Source organism: Magallana gigas, chromosome 3 (assembly GCF_963853765.1).
Source record: "Magallana gigas chromosome 3, xbMagGiga1.1, whole genome shotgun sequence".
Classification (NCBI taxonomy): Eukaryota; Metazoa; Mollusca; class Bivalvia; order Ostreida; family Ostreidae; genus Magallana; species Magallana gigas.
In genome coordinates this window covers 33832445-33849838 of record NC_088855.1, presented here as the reverse complement: position 1 = coordinate 33849838, position 17394 = coordinate 33832445, and the positions used below count along the sequence as shown (strand labels likewise).

At 33.7% G+C, this 17394-nt stretch overlaps 1 protein-coding gene across 4 annotated transcripts in view; it reads right to left on the bottom strand.

The window, feature by feature from the left end:
• The window catches only part of LOC117692745 (fibrinogen-like protein A), a 176131-nt gene that overhangs the window by 141324 nt on the left and 17413 nt on the right, over positions 1–17394 (bottom strand). The window lies entirely within an intron of this gene.

Here is a 17394-nt window from a genome sequence, read left to right as displayed (position 1 = left end):
TCATTCAAAATGCACAATTAAATCATTTTAAACATAAAAATAAAAAATAATATTTGATTTCAAATCGTGTCCAAGTCCCTTTAAAACGTTATTCTCTTTTGAGAAGTGAACAGGCATAGCCTACATCCACTTTTCTTCGCAAGCCCTCATATTTTGATTCTGGAAAACGTGAAAATATCGGAACTGAAGACGGCCTATGCTTCGACCAATGTTTTGACTCAAGTTTCCCTGAATTTTCGTAACAGACCTATTATTTCTACATTTTAAACATTAATGCATTCATATATCACCAAAACAAAAAATCAAAACTAACCTGCTGTCAAATTATTTTCGCAATTTCTACATTATTATTATTATATAAAATTCATAAAGCGCCATATATAATTATATATTAAATTACTCTATAGCGATGTACATATAAAAGTTATTGGCATAAAAAAGCTAAGAACATAAATTTTAAATACACCTAAATACACTGAATTTTAAAAACTACAAACTTATATAACACTAAATTTTGTTTACATGTAAAATTCAATGCTGTGCTGTCTCTGTCCTCAATAAAATAAAGTTTAAAATGCGTAAATACTGAAGAATAGTCTGGATAAGCCTTGCTGAAAAGATAAGTTTTCAATAAATTTTTAAGATTTTGGGGAAGGTTATTCCACAATGTAGAACTGGCCACTTCGAACTGCCTGTCACCATACGACCTAGTCCGCGCACGCGACTGAACAAGGAGCATAGAGCTCTCTGAGGGCAGAGACCTTTTTGGCTTGTAGACCTGGACCAGTTCTTGTATATAAAATGGCGATGTTCTGTGTAAGGCTTTGAAAGCCTGTAGGATCAGCTTGTATTCAATTCGCTGCTCGATTTGGAGCCAGTGTAACTTGACCAGCACTGGTGTTATGTGGTCATATTTCCGAGTACGCGTTATAATCCTAGCGGCTGTTTTGAATCCTTTGAAGTCTTGACAAGGAACTGGTACATACACCGTGAAGTAAGGCATTGCCGTAGTCACACGAGAGGTCACAAGTGAGCATACAAGGGTTTTACTACCGCTTTCTGATATTAAGGGTCGAATGCGACAAATGTTCCTTAGTTGGTGGTAACATGAATTTGCAATGTTTCGAACCTGGTGATCCATGTTCAGTACCGAATCAAAAATGACACCTTCATTTTTTACAATTCATGAGACGTTAATTTTGTTGGCGTCAAAATTGATGCCGTGTTCTTTGAAGTAATTAATTTTGTGTTTCGGAGTGAAGACAATTAGCTCTGTTTTTCTTGATTCATCTTCAAATAGTTGGAACGCATCCAAGAACCAATATCAGACAGGCAAATCTGCAGACGAGCTGCTATATCTATCCAGTTGCTAGTAGGTGTATTTGCTATATACAACTGAGTATCGTCAGCATAGCACTGAAAACTCATGTTGTGTTTACGGCAAATATCACAAATTGGTTTAGCAAACAGGCCGTAAAGCTTTGGTCCAAGGACCGAACCTTGTGGAACACCAAAATTCATTGAAAGTCTCTAGACTTAGACTGGCCTATAGCAATACTATGATGTCGATCACTGAGGTATGACTGTATCCATGATAAGGCAGCACCTGTTATTCCAAAAGAAAATTAAAGGTAATAATAGAATGTATGACCTGATATTAAAAAATGTTGCAAGACTGATAGAAAATAATTTTCAGATATTTGTAAACTTTCATGATAGGCTTTATGTATATGTTTTCATGGATAATCTAAAACAATGTGGCTAGTATACATGTTTTATCTAAAACAACCTCCCATCCAACATCCCCAGGGGCAGACAAAAAACTCCCTGTGGGCATCTGTACAAAATACAAATGAATGGCTTTAAAGGTAATCATAAGATGCTCATTTCTCCTGTTCCTGTTTTGATTTTTCAACCATCATTGAAGATTAATCACCAACTGGCATTTATATAACAAAATTATTTTACATGTATCAGCGATTTAAGTAATACTTTACTTTTAACAAGTTTATTTGTTTATCTAGAAGGTTAAAAAACTGTTTTTGTTTCCAGTAATAAAAATATGTACTTCCATAACTCTTTTGATCATACAACTTTTTTTAGAATTACATTATATTCAATGATTAATTACTAAATATGAACCAGGAAAGGAAGATAACTCCATTATGAAGAAGCAAGGGAAGATTACTTCATTAACTGCTACCCATCCCCCCTTGAACTCTTTCCAAATGCTTTTACAGTCTTTTAACTTTGATAGACAGCTCCATTCTTACTTTTTGCTATATTTGTAAATTTACTCATTTCTTTCATTGAAATTCCTGAGAAGAATACCCCCCCCCCCCTCTTTCCTAGCTGTAACCCTTGCATTAGATGAAATATTACTAAAATTGACAGCTTAATGTTTTTTTCTAAATATGTATTCAGTTTTTATTCTGTGTCAGTAGACTTTTTTAAAACATTATATATGTTAATTAACACTAAATTACCATTTTGGCCATATCCTGCATTAAGAACCCTACCCTGTATACTATATTAGTGTTTTGGTCCGCCCTAGATTGAAATCCCTACATTGGGAGACATGCAATTTAAAATTTTGACAGACGGATTTGTTTTCTTTTTATTATACAGTCAGATTTTATTCTGTATCGGCTGAAGTAAAGAGGACGATTTTAAAACTTTAAATGCATTAACAATATATGAATATTTTGGCCTCGCCTCAGAGTCAAAACCCTACCTCGGGGGACATGAAATTTAAAATTTTGGTAGAGGGCTTCTTGGTCTACTAAACCTTGAATTCAGCTTTCCTTACAGGTGTGTTGGAGTGGAGAAATAATCTTTAAACAATATATGCATTAACACTATACATTCATGTTGTCTCCGCCCTGGGGTCAAGACCCAAACACTAGGGGATATGTAATTTAAATTTTAGTAGAAGACTTTCTAGTAAACATAATTATGAAGTCAGTTTTTCTTACAGATGTGAGAGAGTCGAGAAGAAGACTTTGAAACAGTATAAAGATTAACACTATGGGGCCATATTGCCCCTCTCCCCCCGAGGTCCTCAACCCCTTACCAAAGGGCAATAAAATTTATAATATACATGTAGGTAGAGGAGTAAGTGGACACAATAACCCATACATTCTGTATTTCGTTGACATGTGTGGGCGTAAAGAAGATTTTCTAAGATTTTTAATACATTTTCTCTCTATGGCTATATTGGCCCCGCCCTAGAGCCTCAACCCCTGTCCCAGGGGCCATAAATTTTACAATTCAGGTAGAAAACTTCAGGGACATTGAATCATACATTTAGTTTTGAACAAATATTAGCTGCAATAATCAATTATGTAGCCCTCTCGATCCCGATATATTTTTTGGGGGGGTGCATTCACTCCTGCAACAATTTTGGCTCAAATTAATCGTATTGTTGAAAGGTTAATTTTGTCCGCCATGTTTACTGACCTTGATCGGTTTTAATTTGGGACAGCCAATGAGAATTCAGGTTGAATTTGTCCGCCATGTTAACTGACATTGATCGGTTTTATTTTGGGTCAGCCAATGAGAATTCAGGAGCAGACCTGAAACTGAATAAAAGAATTCCCCTATTTTAAACATAATTAATGCATTAAACATGAACTTTCCATTATATACTATATCCTTGAATGATATTTTAGTAATATAACGAGGTAAGATCGCTTATAAACAGACATTCACGTTATCGTGCCCATCAAAACTTCAAGCGTAAATCCCATAAAATCACGCGAGAACTGTCAAGGCTGCTGAATAAGACGACTGCAATTGCAACTTCTCGGGCCTTTCCGGCAAGTACGGAAAAACACCTCCAATGTATTACCTAGGCGTCCATGACAACACCCCTTTTTATAAAACTTGATATAAATTCAACACATTTTAAGATGCTTCATTTAAGTTTTTTTGGCTAATTGTATTCAGCGCGCCTGCGCGTCCATCTCATCTCTTTTATTCCAATTAAAATCTTCCCATAGTAAAACACTCAAATGACGTCGTTTTTTCCTTATCTTTAAGCATTATCGCTTACATTCTTGTCAAGAAATTTCGACCCCGATAGTAATTACCTTGACTAATAGTTTGATTCACTTTTATAATGGTAGGCTGTAGAGCTTTTATAAATCGCACATTTATTCATTAGTTACACAAAACAAATTTAATTCATGATTTGATAATGGATATTGTCTGTTTTTTTAACTGAGCGGTTAGAGCTTTTGCTTTTATTTTTATTTTGGACATCACAAACATTTTTTTAATTTTTAATATCACATTGATCCTGGAGTCCGGTCTAATTTTTTAAGACTAATCTTGGCATTAAATGCCAACAGAGACATAAATACTAGTAACATAAACACAAATGTTTTTATGTCTCTGATGCCAAACAGGGTATCAGTGTTTTACAAACACATACTGTCCGTAGAAATTGGACTTGTTGAGTCAATAGTCCAACTGGCCTAAACATTATAAACCAGGGTATGGGGCCGTCCAGTATGTAAATTTAAATGTACAGCTAAAAGTGATTAAATCGCAAGATTTGTCCATACTGTCTTCAGTGTGAATGGTATCAAATATATGTTTACGCACAGCTATCGTCGTCCGAGCAATAATATCGTAAGGTTAATGACTAGAAAGCCCATGGCTTGTACAGAAATTTTCTGTAACTTCCATTTTTCTCCCAATATATTGTTATTTATCAAGTGAGAACTTCTTGCCAATTTTAATAATAATACAAGGTACTACTATACATACATGTATGCGCATGCACAGGATATATATAACCAAATAATAATTATGTTTCCCTCTGGGCCTTGAACCCGTACCTTATTACATGATCAATGAATATACATGTACTTATCCAGGGTACGATTTCACCGCATGGATGGTGGTCCAGGGCACAGATGTTTGGCATTGTAATATTTATTTTAGAAATTATATGATAATATAGTACAGAGAATTATCTCATTATCGCAAGAAATATTTTTAACATCATCCAGCTTCTTCCCTCTCCCCAATGCTCTCGGGAAAAGATAAAGTGATTTTTAATGGTATTTAGCATTATATGAAAATAACATGAAGTTTGATGACAAAAAACGTGAAAATGTTGTATTATAACGAACGCATCAAACAAACAGGATTCATAGTATTAAAACAGTTTTAGATTTTTCTCTCATTCATTTATCATCTCTACAATCTCATATACTCAATGTTTCTAATAGATTTCTATTGAAAAAACACCAAATACCTCATTTAAATCAAACTCATTGCATATCAGGATTATTTATTACTTTGTGCATCAAATACCATCGTTGTTCACTACTCATTCTGGCAGAGTGAAACATCGTGCCCGATGAAAATAAAATCGTATAGTCGATAATCTAATTGACAAACAAAATCTGTTGCGCGAGCGCGCGGACGCGCCGAATACAGTTAGCCTTTTTTTTAATAAGATTTCAGGCAGGGAGGTGGTCGTCATTAAAAATTTATAATTTTCTACTCCAGAATGAAACCCAATTAAATGAATATATGAGACTCCTCGACAAGTTTTTGTATGGGTTATATGTTACTCAGGTGACCGTTAAGGCTATTGGCCTCTTGTTAGAAATAAGACTTTCAAAAAGGAATTTCAAATCAGGTTTTTTTTTTTGTTATTTCTCATTCTTATGATATGTAAAGTCCAACTAGACAAAGATAAAAACGTACAGCAGCCGGGGGGGGGGGGGGGTGCATAAATATTAGAAGTAAACAAGTTGCTGTCCTTCAAAAAAAGGACTGCAATACGTGGAGCATATGCTTGTGTTTCCAACGACAACGTGAAAGCCATAAGATTATTAGAGATTCCATCGACTCTAGCCCTCTTCTTTTAACCACTAAATTTGTACATTGCAGTACGTATATGTAGCCCTCACTTTTTATCTCAGAATTTAAAGGGTTCATACTTCTAAAATAATTATGATCTATATTAATGAAGATTGCATGTATAGTATCAGGCATTCGGCGAATTCTACTATTTGCGCACACATTACGCTTCGCACTACTTTGGTAACTATGCAGTGACATGTTTGTGTAAATTTATTTCATATTTTGATGCATTTTTCTTGAGATTTAAACTTTTATACAGTGACATAATTATATAAATCATCTATTATATACAGTGACATAATTATTCAATCATACTTAAATGCTTAAAAATTTTAATCTGTAAGTACCCTAGCCTCGCCTACTATAAAAGTAAAGTTAAGCTACGTGTATTCGGAAAACAACAAACCATTGCAAGTTATGCTATTTGATGCATGTTGTAGTTTCGGCATAACATTTACTTAATTCATAATACTGACAGTTTATATCACATGCCGATCATTTCTTTAAAAGGAATACTTTGTTTCTGTACTATTTACCGACAACTTTACAATTACAGTACCTTTGAACTTTGTGCAGATGGCATGGAATTCCGATTCAGATAAACGTGTGCAAGTCTGGTTCCCTGAGCTACCCATTATGCACAGGAACCAGGCTAGCTCATGCGCCGGCTGAATTTTCCCCATAGCATCCGGTTTAACCCCGCTTATATATACCTCAGGGTCCACGCAATAAAAATAATTTCAGTACAGTATGTGAATACCAAAAAAAATATGTCAATTTTGTATTCTGCATTCAAATAATCCGTGTTAATCGATGTTGATAAAATACATGAACAGATGAATATGATGTTAATAATATCAATTTCATATTTTTTTTTTCAAATTCTTATTCAATTTTAGATTGATATCTGGAGTATAATGAATTATTGTTTTTTTATGTTTTGTAAGGAAACGTGCTTTTAAAAGTAGTGCTCTTGACGACACGGTCGCGTGAAACCTCTTTGAATTGTGTAGAGTGTAATGAAAAATAGTTCATTATTTGTTTTATATCTTTTAATTAATAGATACGTTGAGTATATTAGAACAATTTGTATATGAATACCTCACAATTTTTGGTGTGAAAATTCATCAATTTTACTTTTCGTACACTAATATATTCATATACGATAGCGTCATCAAGTTTTGTTTACTTTCAAAGAAGATCGAAGGAAACTGCTTATAGGAGAAGAAAAGAAAATCAGGTTTTTGTCAAATCCTATCAAGGTCAAGGTAAATGCTGAAATAACTTTTTACTGCACGAATTCGTATTTTCACAAGAAAGTCAGCAATTCAGTTAGATTAAGCTGTATATGTGCAAACCGATGTTCGATGTTACTAACTGCTATAATGTAGCCCTCTCCCGATTTTTTTTTTGTTGGGGGGGGGGGCAGAAGGCTACAACTCCATAGGATCTCCGTAATGGTTCGTTCATATTTTAAATGCAGCTATGCTGAATAGGAAATACCAAATTTTTAAAATATCTTAAGTTGATTTTAATAAACTCATGTGAACAAAAACCTGACTCGAACCAAGCTATGTATCTTGCTTATAATTCAACGATTGACGCTGAAATTTTGGCTCATCAATAGAAATGTCTTGCTAAAAGGATGTTATGCTGTAACTACTTTCTGGTGCCTCTTCTTAAACGATGAATTGCATAAAATCTACATAAATTTTGATAGTTTTTCGAACACAATATAAACAACGTCTTTTAAACAGTTTCCATAGTCCTGACACATCATTAATATGGGAATAAAAGCATTATCGTTCTTAAAAAAATAGTGCAACGGAAAATCATCTTTGTTTGTAAATATTTGTTGTTTTTGAAATTAATGGGTGGGCCTTGGTACAATAGAGCGGCATGCCTGCCAATACATTGATTTTAATGATAGCTCTTTAACATATGTGACAACATTTTTCAGTTTATTCATCAGTCAAGTGAGTAAGGATATGAAACGTCATACGAAACGAATTCATGCCTGGTAAACGACAATCGTTTATAATGGAGAAGGCCAATTAAAATTTTCAATGTTTTTAATTTGAGGAATTGAGCGCATTCATTCTTGTGCATTGAGGTACACTTTTCTTCTTTCACATATAGGATTTTTAAAAATAAATACAATAACTAGTAAGTAGCGGAGGGAGAAAATGTACCTTAATGCTCTCATGTATTTTAATCGTTTTATAAAGTGATGGGGGGGGGGGGTAAATAAAGGGAACTGGAATATAACCGTGAAAAACAACTGAAAATTTAGGTTTTTATATTGCATATGATCTTATTTTCGGTAAAAATGGTATTCCATACAGGTAAATATGTCAAAGATTAAGTATATGCAAAAATAAGTGTAAAATTCAGATATTCATTTGTGGTTAATCTACAGAGGGGCCATATGGCACAATATCCTTTGAACATCCAAAAAAAGCCAGTGTTGCTCAGGTGATCGATGTGGCCCATTGGGCCTCTTCTTAAAAAATATGTTCGGAACTTTAAAGAGTTTATTTGACAACTTTAAGCAAAAACATGGTACGACCCTTGTCTACTAAACAAAAAATTGTTGAGCTCTCTATCTTCCTTATAAATCGATAACTGGCATTCTGTTGAGCACCCGGTTGAGTTTTGGTTTTGCATTAGATATACTTTTGTCGGGCAAACATCAACAAAAGAAAAATGGAGAAAAGAAAACTCAAATCGTTACGATGCATCTTTAAGCGGAATGTCGACCTTTAATTCAACCCAATGCTTAGCCGGCCCTATTTTCCCTACCGACAGACGTGTCACCCGAAATAATATCCTATTTAAAATAAGATTTATAAAAAAAACAAGTGAAAAGCTGTCAATGTGACAGCAACCCGGGTTTTCTTTTATGTGAACTGTATCCATAATCCATGTCAACCCGTATCCAGTGAAAATGGAGTACCCTTTATGCAACATTTTACCAAAAAATGACTATGTTCAAAAGCTGGTATTTTTTTTGGATAAATTATCAGAAATTAAAATCTTAGCAATATGCACACCTCTGATATATGTACAATTGATCTGCAAAAGAACAACGTCCTATCTTGAGAACTGTAGGGGGAGTTATCCGTACAATGAGGGTACCCTATATGCAATATTTTGCCAAAAAATGACTAAGTTCAAAAGCTAGTATTTTTTCAATAATTATCAGAAATCAAAATCCTAGCAATATGCACACCTCTAATATAAGTATAATTGATCTGCAAAAGAACAACTTCCTATCTTGAGAACTGTAGGGGGAGTTATCCGTACAATGAGGATACCCTATATGCAATATTTTGCCAAAAAATGACTAAGTTCAAAAGCTAGTATTTTTTCGATAATTATCAGAAATCAAAATCCTAGCAATATTCACACCTCTAATATAAGTACAATTGATCTGCAAAAGAACAACTTTCTATCTTGAAAACTGTAGGAGGAGTTATCCGTACAATGAGGGTACCCTTTTTGCAGCAGCCCGCCCGCCCGCCATTTTCACCATTTTAATAACCGGTTTTTTTCCGTTGGAAAACCCGGTTAACAAACAATACATAACAAAAACAAATACAAAACAACTTTGATAATGCCATGATAAACTATCTGTATGAATCGAAAGGCGATGTAATTGAAGAAAAACAAACAAAAGCGCATTTCAGAGGCTTTCGAGATAAAAGAGAAAAAAATTCAATCATTATGAAGCTTTTTTTTTTAAAAGTTGTCGATAAATGATTTCCTAATAATAACTACTTTGAAAAATCCTTAAGGTGGCTACGTCGGAAAATCACGATTTTGGATTAAAATGTAGTATTTAAAATTCCAGTGGCCGATGAACGTCCTGAAAGAATTAAACGTTCATAGATATTTTGAAAAGTTTGCACTGGACATGGTTAAAAACCTTAGAAAGTTAAGAGGTCTGTCCTAAAAACAATTTGATTTATTTTCTATGCACTACTAATGTCAGTTGGACGTCTATTGATGCAATTGCAAGTATTGGATGTCTTAAAATGAATATAAATAATGTCCTGTAGACATTAAACATGTGACTCAGAAGGGAACCGTTAAGTTTCATCCCCCCGAATGTTTGAGTTTATTCAACCAGCATGATATGCATCGATTGTAATTTGTAAACAAACAAACTTAAGAAATAATAGTGAACAAAATGTACACAAGTTTGTTTTTGGTTTGCCAAGACTTTGCGACCCTTATTAAATGCGATGTCAAAGTCGTAATAGAACCATCTCGGCCTCGACATCAGGAGCAAATTTTAATATGAAGCGAAATAACGCGATACCCTTTTTATGTCGTTTGTTTTGTAAATAAATTTTGTACATTATTTTTTTCATTAAAATAAGGCTTAATTGACGGAAAAACTACTGCTATGTCTAATATTACATACACATGCATAGCATAACCATCGTCTAAAAGCGTACAAAAATTTTCATATAAAATCGGACCAAGCAGCCAGTCCATCCATCACTAAGGCGAATTTAACAATTTTGATTGATCTATACTACATCAAATATGTATTTTAAAGTTATTGTGAGGCGGACGTAAACCAAAGTAGGGAGTATGTACATGTATGTAGTAAATATTTTATTGCACTTAAAACTTTTTTTTAAAGAGTTCTCTGCCCTTTAGGAAAAATTTTTAATGTACTGTAAATTATGAATGATTATTATAGCATATTCAAAGAAAGGAAAAGCTTTTGAAACTATTTACCAACAGAAATGTGAGAAAATTACTTGTACTAAAGACTTCAATGTTAACTTCGACATGATAAATTTGTTATAATATTTTTTTTTAATTCAAAGGTGAATCTTTATTACTTAATAAACCCCTTAAAATCACACTAAGATTTTAGCGATCAAACTTGCAATCCATTAGATATGAAATATGATTCTTATGGATGGACTACCTTAAAAGTGTTTTAAGTTATATCAAAATCTTTGTTATTCTGCTGGCATAGAAGAGTTTTATTTACATATGGTACATTTTTATCTATTTTTCACATCAATTGTAGCAGTAAATGACGTCAGACGTGACGCTTTCTTGCAATTCAACGATCGGAACATCGCTCAGCCTTTTCCGTCAAGTCGAGAAAAAGCCGAGCGATGTTACGATTGGCAATTCAATCAAATTAGCCAAACTAATGTGGGTTTTTTATCATTTTTTCGAATGGAAAACGCAAGGAGCAACTTTAAACAAGCACACTTTTTTAATAACAGTTGTAAGTGTTTGGTGGATAAATCTTTAATGTCATTGAGTAAAATGCATTTAACTAAGCAGCTTTCTGGGAAAAGAGTAAAATGGCGGAAAAGATTAACTTTATTTGGTTATTCAAATCTAGAAATAAACAAGTAGTGAGAATAATTCTACCACAGGGCTATGCACATGACAAATAAATCGTCTTTACTAGCTCTATTGTTAAGAAATGTCTACACTTGTGACGACCTCAAAACCTTCTTATGAATAAGGCACTTTATGAAGAAAGGAAATAAAAATCCTTGGCGGATCTCGATGTTAAAAATATTCTAATAATAAAATAATGTATTGATGACAGATTTATTATCTCTTACAGAATATACAGTTCGCACTTCTGTTTTGTTCCATCTGTTTTGATCAACTTTTAGCAAAATATGTCGAAATTCGTGGTCTTTTCACCCTCTTGCTGAAAGTCACTCTGAAATATTTACAATTGTGCTGTTGAAAGAAAAGCTGGGCTTGCAACATTTACTGTATTGTCCGTCTAAAACTGTTAGTTTTAGCGATAAATTGAAATTTTTAAGATTTCACAAAGCGTAATTTTTGCTAAGTTCAAGCTTAGTTGTCATTTCATGGAATTTGCGCAAAATGAGCTGTAGTGCCTCTATAATCATTCGCCAGGTCCTTTGCCTCTACAGGTTAAACAATTGTTGTAATCTTGACGGATATAATAAATTACACTTATAGAGAGGTAAAATCGCCCATCCCTGGCACTTTGTTATAAACATGCTTTATTGTACCCTCTTTTATGCAAGGCACATATATTACAATTAATGTCTAAATCTTCTTTTCTTACTATGCATTTCAGTTTCACTCCAACAGAGAATAGTACAGAATGAGGAGGAAAAGTTGGAAGTCATGAGAGGGCATTTGGATGTTGAGAAGCGCAAGCTGGAGCTCCTTGAGCAGTATGTCCATTGGAGTATGGAGTCAAGGGCAGACAGTACACCATCAGTGTCACCAGTCATACGAGGATTTTTTACATCTTCATTTTAAATATTTAAACCATAAATGTCTGCCATATTTTAAATTTTAAGTATATTTTCATAATTGGGTGGGTGTAAATACAACATTTACAATGTGCTCTTATTTAAGCATTGAATGCATATTTTTGGATATCGTTGATTCTACAGAACAGACCAGGCTATGCAGACAAATTGAATACCACGTTGTATTCAATTTGTCTGCACGGCCTGATGTGTTATAGGACAGACGGAACTTTGCCGGTAAAATTCTTTTTCAAAAATATATATCAATTTGGCTACGTAAGTTTTAATATTTTATTTCATCTTGGAATAATGATTTAATCTCTTAAAAAGCTATGATGACGTTTACTTGTGCGTACATGTACGTGTATTTGCTGTGATCAGATTTGACGTTATATAGAAAATGGAGCGTCACCGATTTCTAATGGAAACATTTGGGAAATTATACAAAGATTTGAACACATTGTATATACGCCCATCCTGTATGTTCAAAGTTTATGACCCAAAACTATATGGATGTTTAATGCCCTTTTGTATGTCTGTCTGTAAACTTCTCACAGTTTTTACTTCTACTCCAGAATCACTGGACCAAAATTGCCATTTTTTTTTACCCTTTAATCATCACCAAGGCTATGTTTTTATGTATTCTCAAACCTATAATATATTTATTTGTTGCAAGTTAAGCTCCCCTTGGCTGAAGCCAATATGAATTTTGCTGATCACACTATGTCTGGCATTTTTATGTCTGTCTGTCTGCAAATTTTTCAAATTTTTACTCCTTTTCTAGAAGCACTGGGTCAATTTCAATCAAACTTTGCACATGTATTTTCATAAGTTAGAACAAAAACACTATGTAACAATTGAACTTTGTATTACCAATTTTTTTTTCATGTGCTTCAAAGTTGGGATGTTTTGTTAAAGAATCATATGTACAACTTCACATCATTTTTACATGTATTGATAATGTTATTATATAAATAGTGCCTGTTTGGGAGGGTAACAGTTGAAATTGACACCCCGAGAAAACCATTGTCAACCGACGCGAAGCGGAGGTTGACAATGGTTTTCGAGGGGTGTCAATTTCAACTGTTATCCTCCCAAACAGGCACTATTTATTTTGTTATACTGAATGTCTTAATTTTTAAGAAAATTTTACTGCTTTTATATAGGAATAACGTCAATTCTACAGCGAACCGTACGCGCATAATTTTCGCGCATGTAACATTTTTTAATGTTACCCGTTGCTAAGTGCGTTACTTACGCTGAGGGTAATAGAAAATATTATTAACTGCGTCTTAACCAATCAGATTTCAGTATTTAACATGAAAGTATAACAACATTTGTTGTTATGTTTGACATATTATAAAGATATTCATTAAGAATGTTTTTAAAATTTACTGAAAATACAGTCATACTTATTTAAAATACACTCATTTATAAAACCGACACTAGCCAAAAGTCTGAATTGATACAAATTTGCATAATTATGTGCAATTCGGTATACATGATTTCTGTTAAATGTAAAGAATGATATATAATTGTTGGCATATCCACACTTATTTTCATTTACAGTTTTTTGTAGACATTTTGTTTTAAAAGAAATTTATTTATATTACATATTTGTTAAAAGTCCATGTTTCATGTATGTAAATGTATATGTGTTTAATTTAATAGATTATTTAATTGATAATTATCACAAATGAAAAATACATATTTGTTAAATGTTCATGTTTTGAACATGTGTCTGTGTTTATCGTTTAATACAGTAGATTAACTAGAAAACTGACCAGTCAGGAAGGGCCCCGCTATGACAATTAATATAGAGAAGTGAAAAAAAATTTGAATTCCATCCTCTTTATATTAACAATGATGAAAAATAAATGCCCGGCAGAAGATGTAAAGAACTGGAATATATAGGATCTCGTGATTTGTAGTTGGATATGATTTTCATCCAACAATTAAAGTGTTTTTTTCTTGAGCCTTAGTGAGGGGATAAAACACACAAGTTGGATAAAAATCATATTATACTACAAATCATGAGATTCTATTTATCCCATATTTTATACACCACAATCAATGTTTACACTGTTTATAAAACTCTACATTATTTTACTTCATTATGCCTAGGCAAATCCCATTGTAAAGTCACAACTGCGGGATATCAAAAAAATATCCAATGAGTCATATCCACGGGATAAAGGGGGTTAACATGGGATGAAATAAAATTTGTTAAAAAAACAAAGAATTGATACCAATGCAATGATACCTAGGCTTTGCCTCTATTCAATAAAATTATTATAAATCATTGTGTACGGTATTTTAACCAAAATAAAATATGAATATTATATTTTAAATCCATATTTCAAAAAATGTACACAATACTACACATCATTCAAAGTTGACCTTAACTTCAAAACAAAGTTCATTTGCAGACACAGGCAGTGCAGTAATTAATCTCAATGTGACAGATAAAGATAAAGCTTAGGATTTTCTTCCTGTGGAAGGTTAATTAATCCCAAAGGAAAAATATTGCACAGCCTTCCATGTATACAATGGTAACATTCTCAGCAGTTATCTCTCTTTGCCCATTCATTCTCAGCAGTTATCTCTCTTAGCCCATTTTTCTTGTGCATAGTTAGGAATCTACCCCACTACCCCAGCTCCAAACCAGAAGACATAGAGAACCAAACTTAGCATCAAAATATGTATTTCTGCCTACTGAACTACCATACCAAATTTGAACTTGATTGGGCAACCATAAAAAAAGTTATTAGAAAAAAACAGGAAATTTGTGGACAGAAGAGTGACAGACGGACGGACGGACAGAAGGACGGACGGACAGAGTGATTACTATAGGGCACCCGCAAATTCTTGCGGGGCCCTAATTAATTCATTGATATCACAAATAGAAGTATCTTGTCATTTTTTCCTGCAAGTGGACTGTAAATAAAATAAACTAGTTATATAGCAAATCTCTGGATGAGCCTTTGTCGTACAGTCTGGCCAGCAGTGTCAGCATTTGCTCCAGGCTGAGTAACCCCCTCATCTGGATGGAAAATGAGCTCCATGTCATCTACTGGCAGCTTGATGTCCATACACAGGTTTTGCAGCTTGAACACAGCTGTGATTATTTGAACACTTTTGGCAGGTGTAAATAAAAGCACCCCTCCAGATTTATGTATGCACCTGAAAGTAAACAAAAAAGTAGGTTTCCTCACTGATTCATGGGTTTGACCCCGTTTGAAAATCGTATGAATGCGTTTAAGGAACAAAATGTATGGATATTTTCAAATCCCATAGGTCATCGTTGTTCATGAGTAATCATTACCTAAATCTGGATTTACAAACACAAAGAGCCCGTTCAACAACAACCCTTGTTTTGCTGTGGGCGGAGTTGTAATTTTCCTCTGCCTGGCTGCTCGGGTTAGCTTTTGGGGTCATCATGTAACTTCGCAGTGCATATGCCGAGTCTCCAAGAAGCCAACCGTCAACTCTTTGGAAAGGGTTTTTATCCAACGAGCCTTCGACATGGTTAAAATATTGTAAATTTTTAATTTATCGTGTGGCAGTAGAAACAGAATTTACAACAAGACAATTAATTTTGTATTTACCGCCACGCGGAAAATTCGAAATTTATAACATATACGTGCAAATTGATAAAATTTATTTATTTTATTAATTTTGTTTAGATTAAATTCCATACCGTGTTTCCATATGGGTTTTCAGTGCGGAGTTTGAAAACATAAACGCACTCGTGAGTTGACCCAGGCAACTTGCAAACTACGTTGGTAAACCTTGAGATTAAAAATAATGCGGATTTCAATTACAGATTCTCTCGGTATTCATTTAATGTAATATAATATTGTAGTTCTGTTGAATGAAAGAAAGAAGGAGAAAATTCACCTTAAAGAAGCATCAGCAACCACTTGTACGTTCATAGCGTGGAAGCCCCTCCGACAGACGTACTCTGGTTCATTGTCTTTGGGTGCTATGATAGGAATCAAAGTCCCATCAACGGCGCCGAGGACGTTTGGAAACCCCGCAATCTGATAAAATTCGTGTTTAGATGTACTAAAATTCAATAGATGTAATAATTATATTTAATACATCCAAAATCAATTATATCTATACATGTATATTGGTACATGTACTAGAAATTTTAACTTGTACACACCAGTTGGAAAATTGATGTTATAGAGCCTATTGCAAATGCTTTTGGTCACGTTGTCAATTGCTCTAGAAACACTAGCCCTAGAAATCCCATGTAGGTCGCCGCACTCTGAGAAAAAAGCTGCTTTCGACAAGTATCTTACTGTCGCTAGAACTGAAAAAAGTGTACGTACCATAAATAATTGAACCTCTATTTTATACGTGTCTGAGAGTGAGAGAGAAAGAGAGAGAGAGATAACTTGCCATACATGTAGATGTAGATAGGGGTGGGGTATTGGAAGAGTATTAAGACCTCGTTTCGTTTTAATTAGTATTCAAACATAAATTCACTTACAGCAAATATTCACAATGTCTTTTTTATATAATAATACGCCAGGTATTTACATTATTTTCAGTACAAAGACCACGTTCAACCAAAATGAATGAATTCAATTTTATTGTGCACTACGATACCTTTATAACATATAATATACAAGAATTTTTTTTATGGGATTATGGTTTCTAATGGTTCAAATATACTTTTATGTATACGTATGTAACTTTCTATTGTATTCTCATCAATTTTCCATATGCCTCTTTAAACACCAGAAGATGCCAAGTTATAGCTGTCGTTTTATCCTTTTTTTTTTTAAAAAGCAAGTTACTTAGTGTTGTGTTATTTGCATTTTACTTGATATATATTTACGAAATTTTGCATAATATTGAAAATGTTCTTATACATGTATTTAAATAGGTGCTATATCGTTGGCGAAATCGTATCTAGGCCTACTTAACCCCCCCCCCCTATGTCTCTCTCTCTCTCTCTCTCTCTCTCTCTCTCTCTCTCTCTCTCTCTCTCTCTCTTACTGCATACCTAATCATAGAGCGAACATTGTCAATGTGTAATTTAAAAAAAAGTTGAAAAAATTAAAAGTATATAGATTTTTTGGTGAGTAATGTCTTTGTATCATAGAAGTTGACACTAACACATTTCTGTGACTGCATGTTGTGTTTTCCCTTCGTGTGTACATAAATATCGGTAGATAACTCTAAATATACATTGTTCAAGTCGGACTCGGTC